General features: G+C 35.8%; 1 pseudogene; it reads right to left on the bottom strand.

Annotated features, from left to right (window-relative positions):
* Positions 1 to 228: 228 nt before the first annotated feature.
* LOC128015109 (espin-like protein) lies at positions 229 to 15,903 on the bottom strand (annotated as a pseudogene).
* Between the last annotated feature and the right edge of the window lie 567 nt (positions 15,904 to 16,470).

Below are 16,470 nucleotides of genomic sequence, written 5' to 3'. Positions count from 1 at the left end.
GGATAAATGGCAAAAGCATGCCTTACATGTCACAACTGTATAAATATTGGTACCAGTTCTACATCGAATTCAAAAAAAAAAAAAAAAAAAAAAAAAAAAAAAATATATATATATATATATATATATATATATATATATGTATGTGTGTGTGTGTGTGTGTGTGTGTGTGTGAAAAATATTTAAATATATATATATATATATATATTTAAAGATAATAAGGAATCTCTATGTACACTTCTGCCCCAATACATATTGTCATTCTTCAAAATCAAATATCTCAGCCTCTTTTTCCTTCCAGAAAGCAAAACTACGGTCAATATATTTGCAAATCTCCTCATTAGTCAGACTACTAATATCAGAATTCTTTTTCAGGACAACTCTCTCATCAGGGGTGGGCGTCTGTACAATGACTTTAGGCACAGGCCTCATTTCTACTGTTGTGGTCTGTCCTGGGTGTTCAAGCTCTGGTTGGCCTGATCCATCTCCAAAGAACTTCACTTTAATGTCTTCAAATCCATCCTTCCATTCCCGGTTTCCTGCCTCAATGTCCTGAATTACAGCCTTGTGAAAATCACGCACAGTCTCCCAGGTGAAACGCCCCACATGGTCGAACACCTCAAAGCACAGCAAGTGTCTCATTTTCCTCTCATCTGCTGGCAAATCTAGCTCAAGGATGTGAAAGTAGCCGAGCATAAAGAGGTCGAGTGTCAGCGCGTCATAGTCAACGGGAGATCCATCCACACGGGGCAGGAACTGCTCAGGTGAAAAAATGGCCTGCTGCCGGTTGAGTCTCCGGATCTGTCGCGAAGGTACAAATGAGATCATGCTTCTCCAGTTCCCAATCATCTTATTGATGGCACTTCTCTGCTTGAAGAAGTGCCCGAATTTGCCATTTTCCATGGTGTTCTTCGGAGAGATATCCAAGCTAGCTTTGCGTTCACACTTCAGCTTCTTAGATATATCCAGCGAATCGACGCTTTGCTTCCTATAAGCGTTTCTCATGGTTACAGTATAAGCCGACTTCTTCCAGTGACCCAGGAACAAGACCACAATACGTTCCTTGCGCAGTGTTGTGCTTTCATAGTCGATAGATGAATCATCAGTCTGGTCAACCTCTGGTCTTTGTTCTTGTTTTTGGGAGACATTATCCAAACCATTTTTTACCAGTTCTTGCTCTAGTTCAGTCATCCCTGAATCCTGTTGTGAGGAATCGATTTGATTCTCAAAGTTGGACTTTAAGTTCCTCACAGAGACCCCAAACTGTTGAATCTCATTTTCTATCTTCTCCCTCCTACCTCTGTTGACGGCTTGCCTCTCTGATGGCTGAGAGAAGACATTCACAAGCTCTGTGTTTGGCATTTTGCAGTAGGGCTGGTCTGTTAGGTTGGTCATAAGCAGTGACATGCTCTTCACAATGCCTGAAATACGGTTGCACCAAACAGGTAAGGGAGTCTGTGTAGAGTTCTTGTACTGGGTATTGACTGTGATGTTGACAATGGGTGCCGGGAGAATGTTTCGAAGTTCTTCAGCCAGACGAGCAAGCTCCATTTCATAGCCCTCGCAGTTCTTTTGCATCGAGACACTCTCAATTTGCTTCTCTAGATAAATGAGGTCATCCTCTGTTAGAAGCTCTCCAAACGGACCCAGGATGGCATTGTGAGCATGGGAGTACCTCCAACTGTCCATCTTTGTATATCTACCACCACTCTCCTGTTGAGTAAGATAAAATGTCCAGTTAAGAGAGAAAGCTGCAGTCAGAGCATCATCTCAGATTTGTTATCTATGCATATAAAAGACATTTAATGCAATATTTGTATCTTACCTTTATCCTCTGAGTTTCTTGGTCAAATAAGCTGGCCTGTAGCTGTCGAACCATCACTTGTCTCTTCCATTCTGCTATAGATCTGCCCTTCTCATCGTGCATGGGTACCAGGTAATCAATATCAGACAAATTTGCCTCCTCTGTTGGTAACACCACCATTTTATTCTAAAAGAGAAAAAAAAGACAATAATTTATTTGCAAAGAACTGTAGTTCAAATTGTGCCCTTTAGTACATGAAAAACAAAAACAGCACTATCATGCTTGGCTAATATGAAATCAAGATCTTAATTAACTTGGTTGTTAAAGTTCCTTTTTTTGTATTTTGATGCAGTTTTCTTAGATATATATGCATACAGTGCTTTAGTACATTCAATAAACGTTAGTCTATAAATAAGCTACCTTCACATGGTAAGTGTTTACGAACTGACAATCATACAGTATTCACTAAGACAACTGGAGAATAGTTATGTACATACAACAGCTTTAGTATCAGTAAAAAAAAAAAAGTCTAACAAAAGGGACCATGGATTTTACTGGAAATGTGTGTGCTGTGTTTTTTTATACTAATGACAGTTGTGAATAATGCCTGAAGCCATACGGTCAGTGAATTTGGTAAATATTCAATACAGTGAATTCCATTACACTGGAAATGTAAAATGTATGGAGGATTTATGACAAAAAAAAAAAAAAAGAAAAAAAAAAAGACTGGATCTAAAACCTCTGCCTTTCTATCTCCATTAGTTATTGGATCCCAAAATAATAAATAAATTGTGTCCAGTGCAAAGTGGATAAGTTTGATGTGATCAGATAACAACTAGTTACCCAGTACGTTGCTGTTCTAACAGAAAGGCAAGTGTGTATTTTGAAAATTGAAAAGTCTGTTGGGTTATAGAATGCAGTTGTCATGTAACTCTATATAGCATTCTAATACAGGAATGACAACTGTATTCTGCTAGTGTGAAGATAGCCTTAGCGATTCAATTATCATAAGATGTCTTAATGCTGGCAATAGTTCTTACATCTCCCAGTTTCATTTCTCCCATAAACAATTTCCCTTTCTTTGGTACTGGCTTACTCGGAGGCGTACTGGAACTAAGGTTCTTCACCACTGCAATGACAATCAGAACAAGAACAACGTTTGTTACTGTCATCTGTTTCCAGTTATGTTCTGATCATATTAACATAGGCCGATTACCATTACTCAATAAACTGGAATTAAGTCTTCAAGTGAAATTAAGGAAGGATGAATCAATGGTGACAGCAGTGCAGAACATACACTTAAAACAGCACTAGGGGTATTAAACAGCCCCCTTAGGGCTTTCTCACCCGTAGTGGCCATGTGGACATTCTGGAAGGTTTTCCCATGTAAGCTAGAAGATGCCTCCATGCCTACCTCCAAGGGGGTAGTGGAGGAAGGGTGAGGAGAAGGTGAAAGAGTTGAAGGGGGGTAACGTGCTTGAGGGGAATCTTCCGTCTCAGGATGCTGGTGGGGTTGAAAAGAAATGGAAAGTCAGTCCACTGAAAATCGACACATACTACAGCCAAGTATTAAGCACACTTTTCTGTCTGAATTGTTCTGTTCCAAAATCTATTGGGCTGCCCATGAAGGGAACATTTTAAGGCATTATTTGAGCCACATTATAAAGACCAAACGATACTTCAGTTTTGAAGCTATTGCTAGCACATGTGTAGGACGTGTAGCCATTCAAAGTATACTTTAGATGACAGAATGTGCAAAGACAGGCATTCGCCACATACTCAACTAGAAAGTTTAATACATTTCCAGTGTCTGCTTCATAAGTTATGACAGATAAATATGTTTTTTTACTCATTTAAACTAGAGTTGCTGGTATCTCTTATCCCCCTCACACAAGTGCTCATCTATTCGGCCATCTTATTGTGGCCTCCTGCAGTCTGTTGTGTTTTGTCTCATTTGTTTCTTTTTCAGAGGTGAAACAACAGGCCAAAATAGTGTTACTGCCTAGTGGACAAAATGATTGGTGAAAAAAAAAAAAAAATCTTGTTCGGGCTAAGGGCACAGTGAATGCACAGTTAGAAATATCTGATTAAGTGTGTATTATGCTAATGTTGAAATTTAAATCACACACACAACCCAGTGTACATGTAAACTATGACAGCAAACTATTTAAACTAACAGATGTGTGGCACATGCAGCCGTTTCTACATATAGTGTTCGAAATAATGGTTGCACTTTATTTTACAGTATGTGTACTTGCATGTACTTATAGTGTACTTACAGTGTATTTATCTAAGAAAGTTCTGGTAATACAAGGTAACTACATGGGGTAGGGTTAGGTTTAGGGGTAGGTTCAGGGTTAGTACCTAGTTATTACATAGTTATTGTAATTACTATAATAAGTACATAGTATGTACATGAGGAACAGGACTGTAAAATAAAGTGCTACCAATAACTCTTTATGAGGTGTTATATGGTAAGGACACTTCTTCAGAAGACAGCTACCTATGTAGGAATTAACGGAAGAAATAGCCCACCAAATTGTTGAAAAGTTCTAATATTATACTCTTTGTCATTCATCCTGTATTATTGTTCAAAGACGTATAACACTTACTTTAAGACTGTCCATGTCTTTTTGAGTATTAGTGATCTCTCTGTAATAATCAGAGCTGGGTTGCCGTGACACAGCTGGTTTCTCTCGGAGCTCTTCCTCTATTGGACAGTTTTCTTCCAGAGGTTGGGCAACTGGAAAGAACTGCAACACAAAGAGCTTTTATTATCATATAATATAAACTGATTCAAAGAACATGAATCTTCATCAACAATGAACATTGAATAAAAGCCCAATTATTGCCATTTGAATATCAGAATCATACACATTAAAAACAGCTATTTGTGTTCTTTCTTTTGTGCTGTGTTGTGGTCCGCACAGTGATATGTGAGCATTACAGTAAGAGGGGCCCTAGCGGGAGGGGGGCAAAATAGTTGCACCTGAGCCCAACATTTAGATCCCACTTTACCAGAGGGAAAATATATGGAGTATATGGAAACATTTAGATCACTGCTGATGAAACCGTAATATCCTAATGGACTCCATGCAGGATCCATATCAAATGTGGCTCTCAAAGGGCTCTCTGTAAAACACACACACGCACAGAGCATCAAAGGGAACACTGATACGCCGCAGCATGCTATTTTGCTTTGTCTCTGTGAGGTGGTCCTCACAATTTCCTCTTGCACGGCACTTTGATGTCCGAACAGCACGAAATGCGCTGTGACATGGCTTGGGCAAAGGCAGGAATACATTTCCCAGAAGTTGCGCAATTCATAAATAGATATACTTTGGGAGGAGTAATGTGAGTATATGGGGCAAAACTACATTAGCGAAGTGGAATTTCTTTCCTCCGTGATCTTTGAGCCACAGTTCAGTTCCTCGCTCACGATCAGGAGGCATCTGTCTCTGCGTGAAGGTTTAATCAAAGCCAGTGGACACCATGGTCCATTTGGTTTTCATCAGCTATCTTCTTCTGTGGCTTAGGCAGTGGATGCTGGAGTAACATTGACCTCCCATTCTCTCCTCTGCCTAATGGGCCACACAAACACTGATGGAGAGAGTGAGACTACAGCAAAAGCACAGAATCCATATAAGGTCCTATAAGGTAATATGGTGCAAAACAAATTAAAATCTTTTTTCACCAGCTGCTTTGGACAGTTACTTAGGTGGGGGAGACTCACAGATATAAATCCCTAAGACTTGACAAACTTTCATCTTGGAAAGAAGTTAGCAGAAAATCATTGTAGAGCTGAAACAGACTTACATTTTTTTGGGGAAAAGAATCAGAAATAGAAGAAATATGAAGGCATACGCAGTTTGTGTGAGGTTTGGTTAAGGTTAGAGTCTCCACATATCTCTCTGTTTCCTAGAGGAATTCAAGACCACACACTTGTGTTGACATATAAGCAATACATTCTATGTTAAATCACTTTTACACCTTCAGTTAAAACACAAGATGGCATGTTTGACAGATTTTAAATTTACAGGACTGAGTGAAAACGGTCCAAAGTGTCTACAGCATCAAATCCTCTGTGCTGGAAAGTTTATGTTAAAAATGGAGAAAGAGTGATGAATGAGCTGAAGATGGCATTCTTTCTATGTTAGCTGTTTTACATAGAATTATGGATCAATTCTATACTACAAATAGTAACAGATTAAGCAAGCAAGCTCAGGTAAACTTCAGGCCTATTAATTTCTCATGTTTCTCAGATTAAACAGAAAATAAAAGCTAAATAAATAAATAAAAAATATATGTTTAATGAATCATAATAATATGGGTGTAGAGTTTATTGGTAGCATATTTGTTAATGGTCGATATTTATTATTATTATTTTTATTTATTTATTTTTTTATGTATTTTTTTATGGTAGATATTGGATTTTTAATCATGCATGCTCATTTCCCTTTGTCATCATTAAACACTCACTTAAAGTTCATATTTAAAAACAGCAACAATCTAACATATTTTAATGTAACCTTCAGCAAATATCAAAATAAATATAAATATTTCACACTGTACATTAAATTAGTGTGACGCTTATATTACTTTTAGCATGTAAAATGTCAAATTTTACATATTTTTTATTTTGAATGCATTATGACAATGTATTAGACCATTGATATAGACATTTATATATATTCAACCAATTTTAAATTTCAATGTTCCAGTGATTACATTTTAGAAGCCCTAAACTGTGAACTTTCAAAGGCACAATAAAAACATGAGATATATTAATATAAATTACAGAGAGATCATCAATAAACCTTCAATAATCATGATATGAAAACATTACATTTTATTTTATTACATCTGGAATTAAGAGGAAATTTTGTTAATATAAATTAAATAAATTACAATGACTGTTTTTAAACAAAAGGTAGTTCAACTAATGGTAAAAATTGCTCAAATACTGTACTTCATGTGATGCATTTGAAATTAACAATAATTATGCATTGTTCAATATAATAAAAATACAATTTTAAAAACAATAACAATCCATTAGCTCTACAAGCACAACATGCATATAAAGCACAACAGTTACTTACAAACTATCGTCCTCTTAATTGTGGTCGATATCCAAACAGGCAGCACCTGATCACACGATGTGAACACCCAGAGATGTGTTGACTACATCCACACCTTCCCAACAACTGGCCATGGCCCAACAGACAATAAACAATAAACTCTGATAGGAGCATGCACTTAATAATTTACACAGTGGATTGGGTAGCCGGCAATGTCACTAATGAACAAACCGATCGACATGCCAACAAGCGAGCAGTGTGATAGAAAGCAGGAGACGGTCAAATCAGAAGAAGCGGACAGAGACATTGTATCTCTTTCATTCACACTTTGTTGTTTTTTATATCTTTGAGACCACATTAAACAGGGGACTTGACCTTACACACATCCACACCAATCACTAGAATAAACATTGTCAAGTCTTAGCCTGAAAGATGGGGCCCTGCATGAGGAGAACCTTTCCATTAATTGTTTAATAATGTATGCCCTGGAAAATTAGGTGACAATACAATCAGGTCAGTTGATTTATTCTCTCCAGCATCCTAAATTTCAGCACGTCCAGAGTAAGAGATCTAAGCCATCATGCATATGTGTGAAATATATAATCATTTTTTTTTTAGATTTTTTTTTTTTTTTTTTTGCAGCATAAGGTAAAATAATAAAAAATAAAAATACATTAAATTCAGTCTAATGGTGCAACCAACAAAGTTAAGCAGAAACATGCAGGAGAATTGAAATCAAAACAAAATAAGCCACACAAAACAAAACAAACAAATTGTAACAAAAAGAGGACCCTCATGACTGCGTGTCAAGGTCAGAGTCAGATAATTTGAGCATTTTATGTGACTGGAAGGTTGGTTCAAGTTTATCAGTTTATAAAAGAATGAATAATCAATTATATTTATTTATTAATTGATTTATGTATACAACAGTTCTTTCTGGTCCTCGGATCTGATTGGCTGAGAGGAGTGTGATATTCTAGTGATATCAGAACTCCAACCATTTCACCGTCTGTATCACTACGCTTGCAATATTTCTTACAGTGAGTGTCACAGCAGATGCCCAAAATAATACTGTTTTTGTCAAAGAATGTAGTTTTAAGATTTTTTTTTTTTTTGTGAGAATGTACTTGTTTAGACTTCAAATATGAGGTTTGTTAATAAAGATAATTAATAATAATAATAATAATAATAATAATAATAATGTTAATAATGATAACTATATGATAAATATTTGAAAAATGTCCTTCAGTATTTTCGGAGATATGAGCTCCAGGTCCTCAGTGGCTGTTCAGCACTCATGAAAGCAAATCTTCTGCAACCTGCTACTGGCTTTGTCTTTAGTTTTATTAATCTATTATTTGTTCCAGAGGAAATAGTTTTGGCAAAATCTCATCATGTTATATTTTGTGTAACTTTAATGCTGTATGTCAGAGCACTGCCTTCGTACTTTTGACCAGGGCTCTGAACCGGTTCAAGAAACGAAAACGAAAACGAAAATCCGAAACGAAAGAAATTTTGGTAGGAACAGAACCATAAACAAAATATTTGAAATGGCCAGTAACCGGTTCATAACGTTATTTTATCGTTCCATTTAATATTTGAAATTTGCTGTCAACCAATCACAAATTCCAGTAGTATGGACTATGCAAATGTGACGCCGAAGCAACGAGTGTAATGTCCGCTCAGCTGTGAACTCATCATATGTAAGTCGCAATAGCAATGCACCACCCTTAGAGTTTGTCTGAGGATAGTGTGAGATGAATTCAAAAGATCACATACCTGCATCGCTTCTGTGAATGGATAAAACAGAAAAACTGTAGGATTACATAAAAAGGAATATAGGCATACTGTATACACTAAAATCATATTGACAGATTAACGAAACGAAAGAAAAAAATGTGCTAACGGTTCATTGTGACACGTTCCACAGTTTTCGGAAAGGAAAACAAAACAGCAGAGAGTAGGCCCCTAGTTTTCTTTATTTTGCAAAAGATTTACAATTTGAATTATTTTGTAAAAGCTCTGAATAATGTCTTGCTTCTGTACAGTATAATTAACCAGCGTTGGTATGACTATTTTGCTATATTGAAGCCTGTTCATTATCAAACTAAAAAACAGTTAAAGAAACAAATAAAAAGTTATACTGTTCCGTTGTACAAAATGTTACGTTCAGCGTGACCGTGCCTCACTGTGCTGATAAAGCTGATATGAAGGATGATGTTTTATGTAGATGAAAGTACAAACACTATATAATAAATCATATTTTAGCATCCAGATTCTTCCAGAACATGGAAATATTTGTATTTGTGCCAAATGAGAGAGGTAGGCATCGGCTTCACCTTAGATTAGTTAGCTTTTGGATTGACGTTTTTATAGCCTAAATTTTAGATGATTTGTTTTGGAGAGAAACTAATAACTGCTTTTAGAATGTTTGTTAATATTTTGCTTTATTATTATTATTAGGCAAATTATATATATATATTTTTTTAAATAACATGATTGAACTGTATTTCTTCCACCCGATTGGTTTTGGAATGGTAATAATGTCAGAGTAACGCAGGAACATAAACGTTAAAATATCGATTCTGCTCGGAGTGAACTGATTGATTTTTTTTTTTTTTTCAAGCCCTGCTTTTGACTGAATTGCCTAGCAGCTTTTATGATGGCAGTTGCTGCTTATTAAATATTATTATTCAATGAATAATATTGTATATAACAGTAGTGTTTAATTATAGTATTTAGTCTTGGGAAATGGTGTGTGTTCACGATGGTGATTTTAGTTACATTATTCTGCCATTAGATGATGAGAAGAGACTTTATATTGAAAGAGACTGAAATGGTTGTAAACAAGGAAGTTATTTTTACTTTCAACAACATTTTGTGAAACCCAGCCAACAACTGCACTGAGGAAATCATATATACATTCAAACCAAAATTTATTCAGACACCTTCAACATTTCACACATTATCACAGTTTAGTAGTAGTAGTAGTAGTATTGGTAGTTTATTCGCTATAGTTCAGGAAATGGAAATAAAATATGACAAGAATTTAAACTGTGTCAGAACAAATTCATCTTGATAATGTCAAATAACACAAAACACAAAAAATGGCCAGGTCAAAGTGTCTGAATAATTTTTGGTCTCAATTTTTTTATAAATTTTACTGGTAGGAATTTTTGGGTATATTATGTAACAGTGTATTATTTTGCTAGCCTCACTTACATAAATGAACTATAGTTTCCTGCACCCACTAGTAAAAAAAAAAAAAAAAAAAAAGATCAAATATTATATCTGGTGTCTGAATAATTTTTGGTTTGACTGTATCTATGCGGTGGTGCTCTGAAATGAAGAGGGAATGTCCTCAAAGAGAATTTTTATTTTTATTTTGATAATGGACACTATTATATGTCACTGACCCAGGAATTTTGATGAAATTAGAACAGACAAACCCTCTTGTGAAATGCAATGTGCAAGTGCTTACAGTAAAACAATGGTATTTAGTAGAAAGAAATGACGTTTCAGATTCAGATTTTGTTTTTGTCATCAAAGGTTCTAAATGAAATATGTGCTAATTTGGCACCAATTTATTTGTCAGTTGGCAGAAGCAAGTCAAAGCCTAACATCTGAGCATGCATACTTCTTTAGAAGCAAGCCCTAATTTGAATGCCCAGAATGCCTCAGTATTCATGATGCAGTAGTTGAACAACACCCAGATGACCTATTGCATCTGCTGAGATTCTTAGGTGTGGAACCAGTTGACATTTCTCTATCCCATAAGGCCTCATGAGCTGAAAAAGCAACTGATCAGATTCAAACCTAGACACTTCTAGACCACTGGTTACAAAAGTGACTTAGTATTTCTGATAATGTATTCATACTGTACATCTTCATTATAGCCAAGAAGTACATAATTCCTGACATTAAAGGGCATGAAAGTACAAGAATTCTGAAACAGCAATGCCCTTATTTGGGAACACCAACAATGCATGTAAAGTTCAGGACAATATAAATTGAATGTTTGATTAAAAGAAAAAAAGGTATTTGTTAGGGAGCACTTAATTTACTTTACTTCAGTGATCAATGTGCAAAGTGGATCCAAAAAGCTAAATGACTAGCCCTAACCCTGCTTTAGAAGATGAAAAAGGAAATTATGAATGAAGATTGCTTACGGAAAACCCAGAATCTGCAGGTGCACAAAAAGCATGAACAAAACCTTAGTTTGGTGTTTCATTACAGATTCTCTGTTAAATGGTAAACACTGTTCCATGTGTAGCGGATCACTAAATGTCAAAGCAATCAGAGCATTCTTGAGATATGACTGAGTGTTTGATGAGAAACATGTTGAAAGATTCTTTTTTACGTTGACTCATAAAAAAGCTCTCTTACTACCCCCTAGTGGTCGATTAGCACTTATAATTCTGTAAAGACTCCATGCTGAGCTAAAATCTCCAAGCATTTTTATAATGCTTGAAATCACCAGCAATACACAAACCACAGAGCTTCATTATACATCACACTATGAACTTTTCCCAATCTAGAGCAATTGTTGTTGTTGTGGTTGTACTGAAATAAACCTTCTTCAGCCAGAAGAGACACATTTAATACTGCTGGCATTTTAATTCCCTGCCTGAATAAGATGAGAGTAAAGCATATATGTGTGTCTGTTTATTTGATTGCAGCTGTCTCAGGGAGAATGCACTTACACTTTGAGCAGAGGGCCGTGCTCAGAGAGGGTGACCTCTTTGGGATAAAACCAAAAAATGAGGAAATACCTAGCACGCAACTCTCTGGCCAATGGCCCAAACAATCCATTACAGGCACTGTTAGGAAATGAGATGGCCTGTCCCAAGCACTCGGAGGTGGAATAAAACCTTCTGAAGTACACTACAACTTGCAATACTATAAGTGGACCAGGAGGAAAACTAAAATGCTTTATTCCTGAAATAATGCTGATGTGGACCAAGACAGTGGGAGGCCTGGGAACCATTTTCGGGTCAATGAAATATAAGAGGGTGTCCAAGATAAAGATAAAGTCTAGTGTAAAACACGTGCCAAGTTCTTTTGTGAGAACACTTCATATTTTCGAAAAGTCTTATTTAATACACTTTTCCTTGTAAAAAGTCATATTCAATACATAAATATAATTTTGTGTTTTTCAGGAACATCACATGACATTTTCCAACCTGAACTAACCTTGCCTTGTCACAAAAAGATCAAATTATTTGATACATTAAGATTTTCTTATATATATTTTCTGTGGGATACTAAAGTGTCCATCGAATGGGTTTAAGAAGCAGGTCATCTGGGAACTACTCACCCACTGTTTTTCAAATACTATGAATTCGGATATACTACTCACCTCACATACAATTTTTTTTGCCTACAATAGGGAAGTATGCAATTTCGGACGTATAGCAAATGTCTTCTGTATGTATTTATCCAAGGGAGTATTGCATGATCAGATGTGTTAACATTGGAAAAAAGATAAACAATCAGATGCAAGTTTAAATCCAACAAACATCCTGTTCCCCAACTGATTTGATAGATCAAGTATCTGTTTCCAAGCATTAGAATGGTAAAAACCCGAAACCAAACCCTGTGGATCCCATAACCAGCTCAGCCCCTGGCCCTCTACCTGAGCTAGGCTGCTGGTCAGAAGGTAACTGATACACCCACGGCAAATAGAGAGACTGTGAACGGCTGCATCTGATGCTTCAACAGCCTCCCTTCACTAATTAGATCTCTATTGTTGGGACAGTTTGGCTTAATTTTTGACGTCTAGTGACACCCTGATTCTCTCCCTCTCTCGATATAGGAGCAATTAATTACTGATTTATTAATGTCTATGTTGACAGGGAGCTTATATTACTACATTGGATCTATGGAAGCGTGTGATCAGGGTGATTGGAAACTGCGTAATTAATTCTGTGAAATTTCAGATGTGGTACTTCAAATTTAATGAAACTTAAATTGAATTCTTAATTGGGTTAAATTGATTTTTAACCTGTTGGCATAGCACAAACATGGCTTTTAGTCCTAGATTGGGCTTTATTTGTTTGATACTTACAGCAAAATGAATATGGAACATATAGATTAAGAATCAAAAACTTGCTTTAAGGTTCAAATTCCAATTTGGAAAACTGGGAAAACTTCTTTTTTTTAATTATCTGACAAAATGAAAAAGTATTTGCAGGTTCAACCATGGAAATCATCTTTTATTGTCATAAGCTTGTTATTATGCTTACAGTTCAACAGCTGAGTATCCAATATAGTCCACAGAGGTTTGCATAACAGAAATTTATGGCCTATACCCTATACAACATGTTTATTTAAAGGAAATTAATATTCAGCTTTTTTTTTATTTATTTTTTATTTGTTCATATGGATTTTAGCTCACACATGCACTATTAGCTTGTTAAACGTGTTTTATCAGCTAAGCAAGGTATGTTGGAGGAAATCCAAGACAATTCTTGAATGGGAAAAGTAAAAACAGCTGCTATTTCTATTGCCCATTAATGCAGATGGACATCTTCAAAAAAGAAAAGAAAGAATGCACATTTGTGAGATAAATCACCAGAACAGCAGTATCCCCCATTGACTGATCCATCAATTTTGTGCTCTAAATGTGGAATTCCTTTATTGTCTTATGTGGTTCAGTTGTTGTGCATGCCCCCCAACAGCACTACCATGTTCACCCTTGAAAAAATGTATGTCTTAAATTGAGCCTCATCTTATTTACCATGTGAAACAAGAAGGCTGAGAACCCATTGAGGTGCGCTGCACACAAAAGTTCCTTAGAAAGTAGGTGCCTCATGACATCTTGAGTTACTGGACTGATTTTCATAGATGCTCTTCATGTGAATGGACACGTCAGTCAAAACAAACTGATCGTGAAAGATGTTGATACAGAACAATTGAGAGCTGACCCATTGAGGCAAGAAGTGAAATTGAACGAGAGCTTTTGCTTTCTGAGCTTGTATGTTCGAAACTTCACTGCGAGGTCTTTAACCCTCTGATGCATGATGTCTACAACACACATCATTTTTAAACATTCACGCTACATCCAAAACATGTGTGACCAACTTTGACCCTTTCTCATAATTATACATGACTGTTCTTGTTATTATTTATAAAAGCATATGACAGCATAATTCAATGGCTAAAAAAACTGGTAAAGTAACATAATCCTCATGTTTTTCAGAAGAATAAGATCTAAGGAACTCGTTATTTGTGTATTTTTTTATAGTTTGCATATAGTAAATGAAAATACTGTATATCCACCGTAATCTGCACTGTTTATAATTGATGACTTGACATTTCAGTGGGAATTTCCATAAATTATTATATTAAAATAATAATAATACTGTGGGTTAAAGGTTTAAAAAGGATTGCAGTTATTTTTTATTATTTACAAATTGTCATTGACTTACATTGTACTACAGATTAAATGCATGGTGACAGATCTCCAACTCACTTATTATTAAACAAAATACATTAATAAATGAGTAAAGGAATAAATAAAATTCATTAAAATAAATAAATGGTTAAAGCTGCAGTAGGTAACGTTTGTAAAAAATATATTTTTTACATATTTGTTAAACCTGTCATTATGTCCTGACAGTAGAATATGAGACAGATAATCTGTGAAAAAATCAAGCTCCTCTGGCTCCTCCCAGTGGTCCTATTGCCATTTGCAGAAACTCCATCACTCCCGGTAAAAAACAACCAATCAGAGCTGCGGTCCATAACTTTGTTTGTGTTCAAAATGTAGAAAAATGTATATAATAAGCGAGTACACCATGAATCCATTTTCCAAACCGTGTTTTTAGCTTGTCCTGAATCACTAGGGTGCACCTATAATAAGTGTTTATATTCGGACTATTTTAGATTGCTTCGGGGGTACCGCGGCGGAGTAACCCAGTACCTTTGTGATTCTTCATAGACATAAACAGTGAGAAATGTAGTTCCGGCTACGATGTTCTTCCGCTAGACGCAAGCATTTCTGTTTATTAACCGCTAGAGCGTCAAAAGTTACCTACCGCAGCTTTAATTATTATATTTTTGTTTTGAAGTAAAATATATACATATATCAGAATAAATACAAATAAATATTGTCCTTTATAATTTAATAATTAATGCATCAGAGGGTTAAGCATGAATTATCTTTTATGTCGATTTTTTTCTTTAGCTTCAGTAGACATTTTTTCGGACTTAGTAAAGGCATTGTTCAAAATGACCCTAAGGTCAACAAAACACATAGTGTAATTTATTTATGTCGTCACTACTTTAAATATTTCCACAATCAAGATAGGGCTGCATGAAATTTCAAATAATGCCAGAGAATCATGTGTGCACCATACAGCTTTTTTCTGCCACAGTAAGTAATAAACCTTACATTTCTCTCCAAAAAGTGAAGGTATATGGAACACTCAAAGTGGCCATTGTATTCAGCCAGATCAGCAGCCGTGAACTCATCTATGTCTCTTTCCTTTGGGTTGATCTGGTGACCCAGGAGGATCTGACAGCACTGGAAAATTATTTTGTATATGATTATTATGATTTAAAGGTATAATTAAAATAATTTCTGTGTTAGACACTACACAACAGACACAAATCCCAATTTAAACCCACCTCTATCTCCCCATTCTCTGCAGCATCATGTAGAGGAGTGCCACCCCAGTAATCCTTCTTGACCTTTGATCCCATCTGTGACAGCCTCTCCAAGATGCGATGATGCCCTCCACTGGCAGCAAAGTGTAAAGCAGTCGCCTTCATTATCTTGACAAGACAGGCTGACATCTGTTGAGGACACCTGAAGTAGTCCAAACAAGTACTATGATCTTGTAAACTTGTAGTAGAGCTCTACTACAACATGATATCAAAGCGTATATGTGTCTAGGTGAATGTATAACCCACCAGGCATACCACCAGTGCATGGTGGCCCATTTGAGTCATGCCATCTTGGGTTCTTAGATGTACGTCAGTTCCACAGTCTTTCACCAGATACTCCACAACATGTAGATGTTATTATTGTAGATTAACACACCTGAAAAGGTCCATTTGGGTGTTTATTCAAATGGGATTTTGAAAGCTGATATGAATTTCACACTAAAAGATATTTCTGCATAAAATCCCTCTCCCACTATCGGTATTCCCATGTCCTTATCTATGGATGACATGTATTCCCCCTTCAATGAACCTCTGTGTTACTGGTACAACATACTGGTACAACATAAGATTCACTCATTGGATTTAATAACTGTGCTAAAAGATTAAAAAATGTGCTAAAGCTGTCTAGACATATAAGATCTGGTAAATCAACTATTTTAGCCAAGAATAAATCGAGCAAAGGATTATGTCAGTGTCTACCAATGTTAAACCAATTACTGTCTGAATATTAATCACTGGAGGCTAATTTAAATTTAATGGGATTGTATGAAGCTGTTTAAGTATGAAATCATTTTGCAGGCCAGTTTGAAAGGTGAATTTTTTAGAGTAAAAACAGTAATACTGTTAAATATTATTACAATTTAAAGTTACTGTTTTCTATTTTAATATATTTTAAAATGTAATCTATTCCTGTGAAGGAAA

This window comes from Carassius gibelio, chromosome A6 (genome assembly GCF_023724105.1).
Source record: "Carassius gibelio isolate Cgi1373 ecotype wild population from Czech Republic chromosome A6, carGib1.2-hapl.c, whole genome shotgun sequence".
Lineage (NCBI taxonomy): Eukaryota > Metazoa > Chordata > Actinopteri > Cypriniformes > Cyprinidae > Carassius > Carassius gibelio.
The sequence above is the reverse complement of the archived record's forward strand: the minus strand, read 5'-3'. Positions and strand labels throughout refer to the sequence as shown.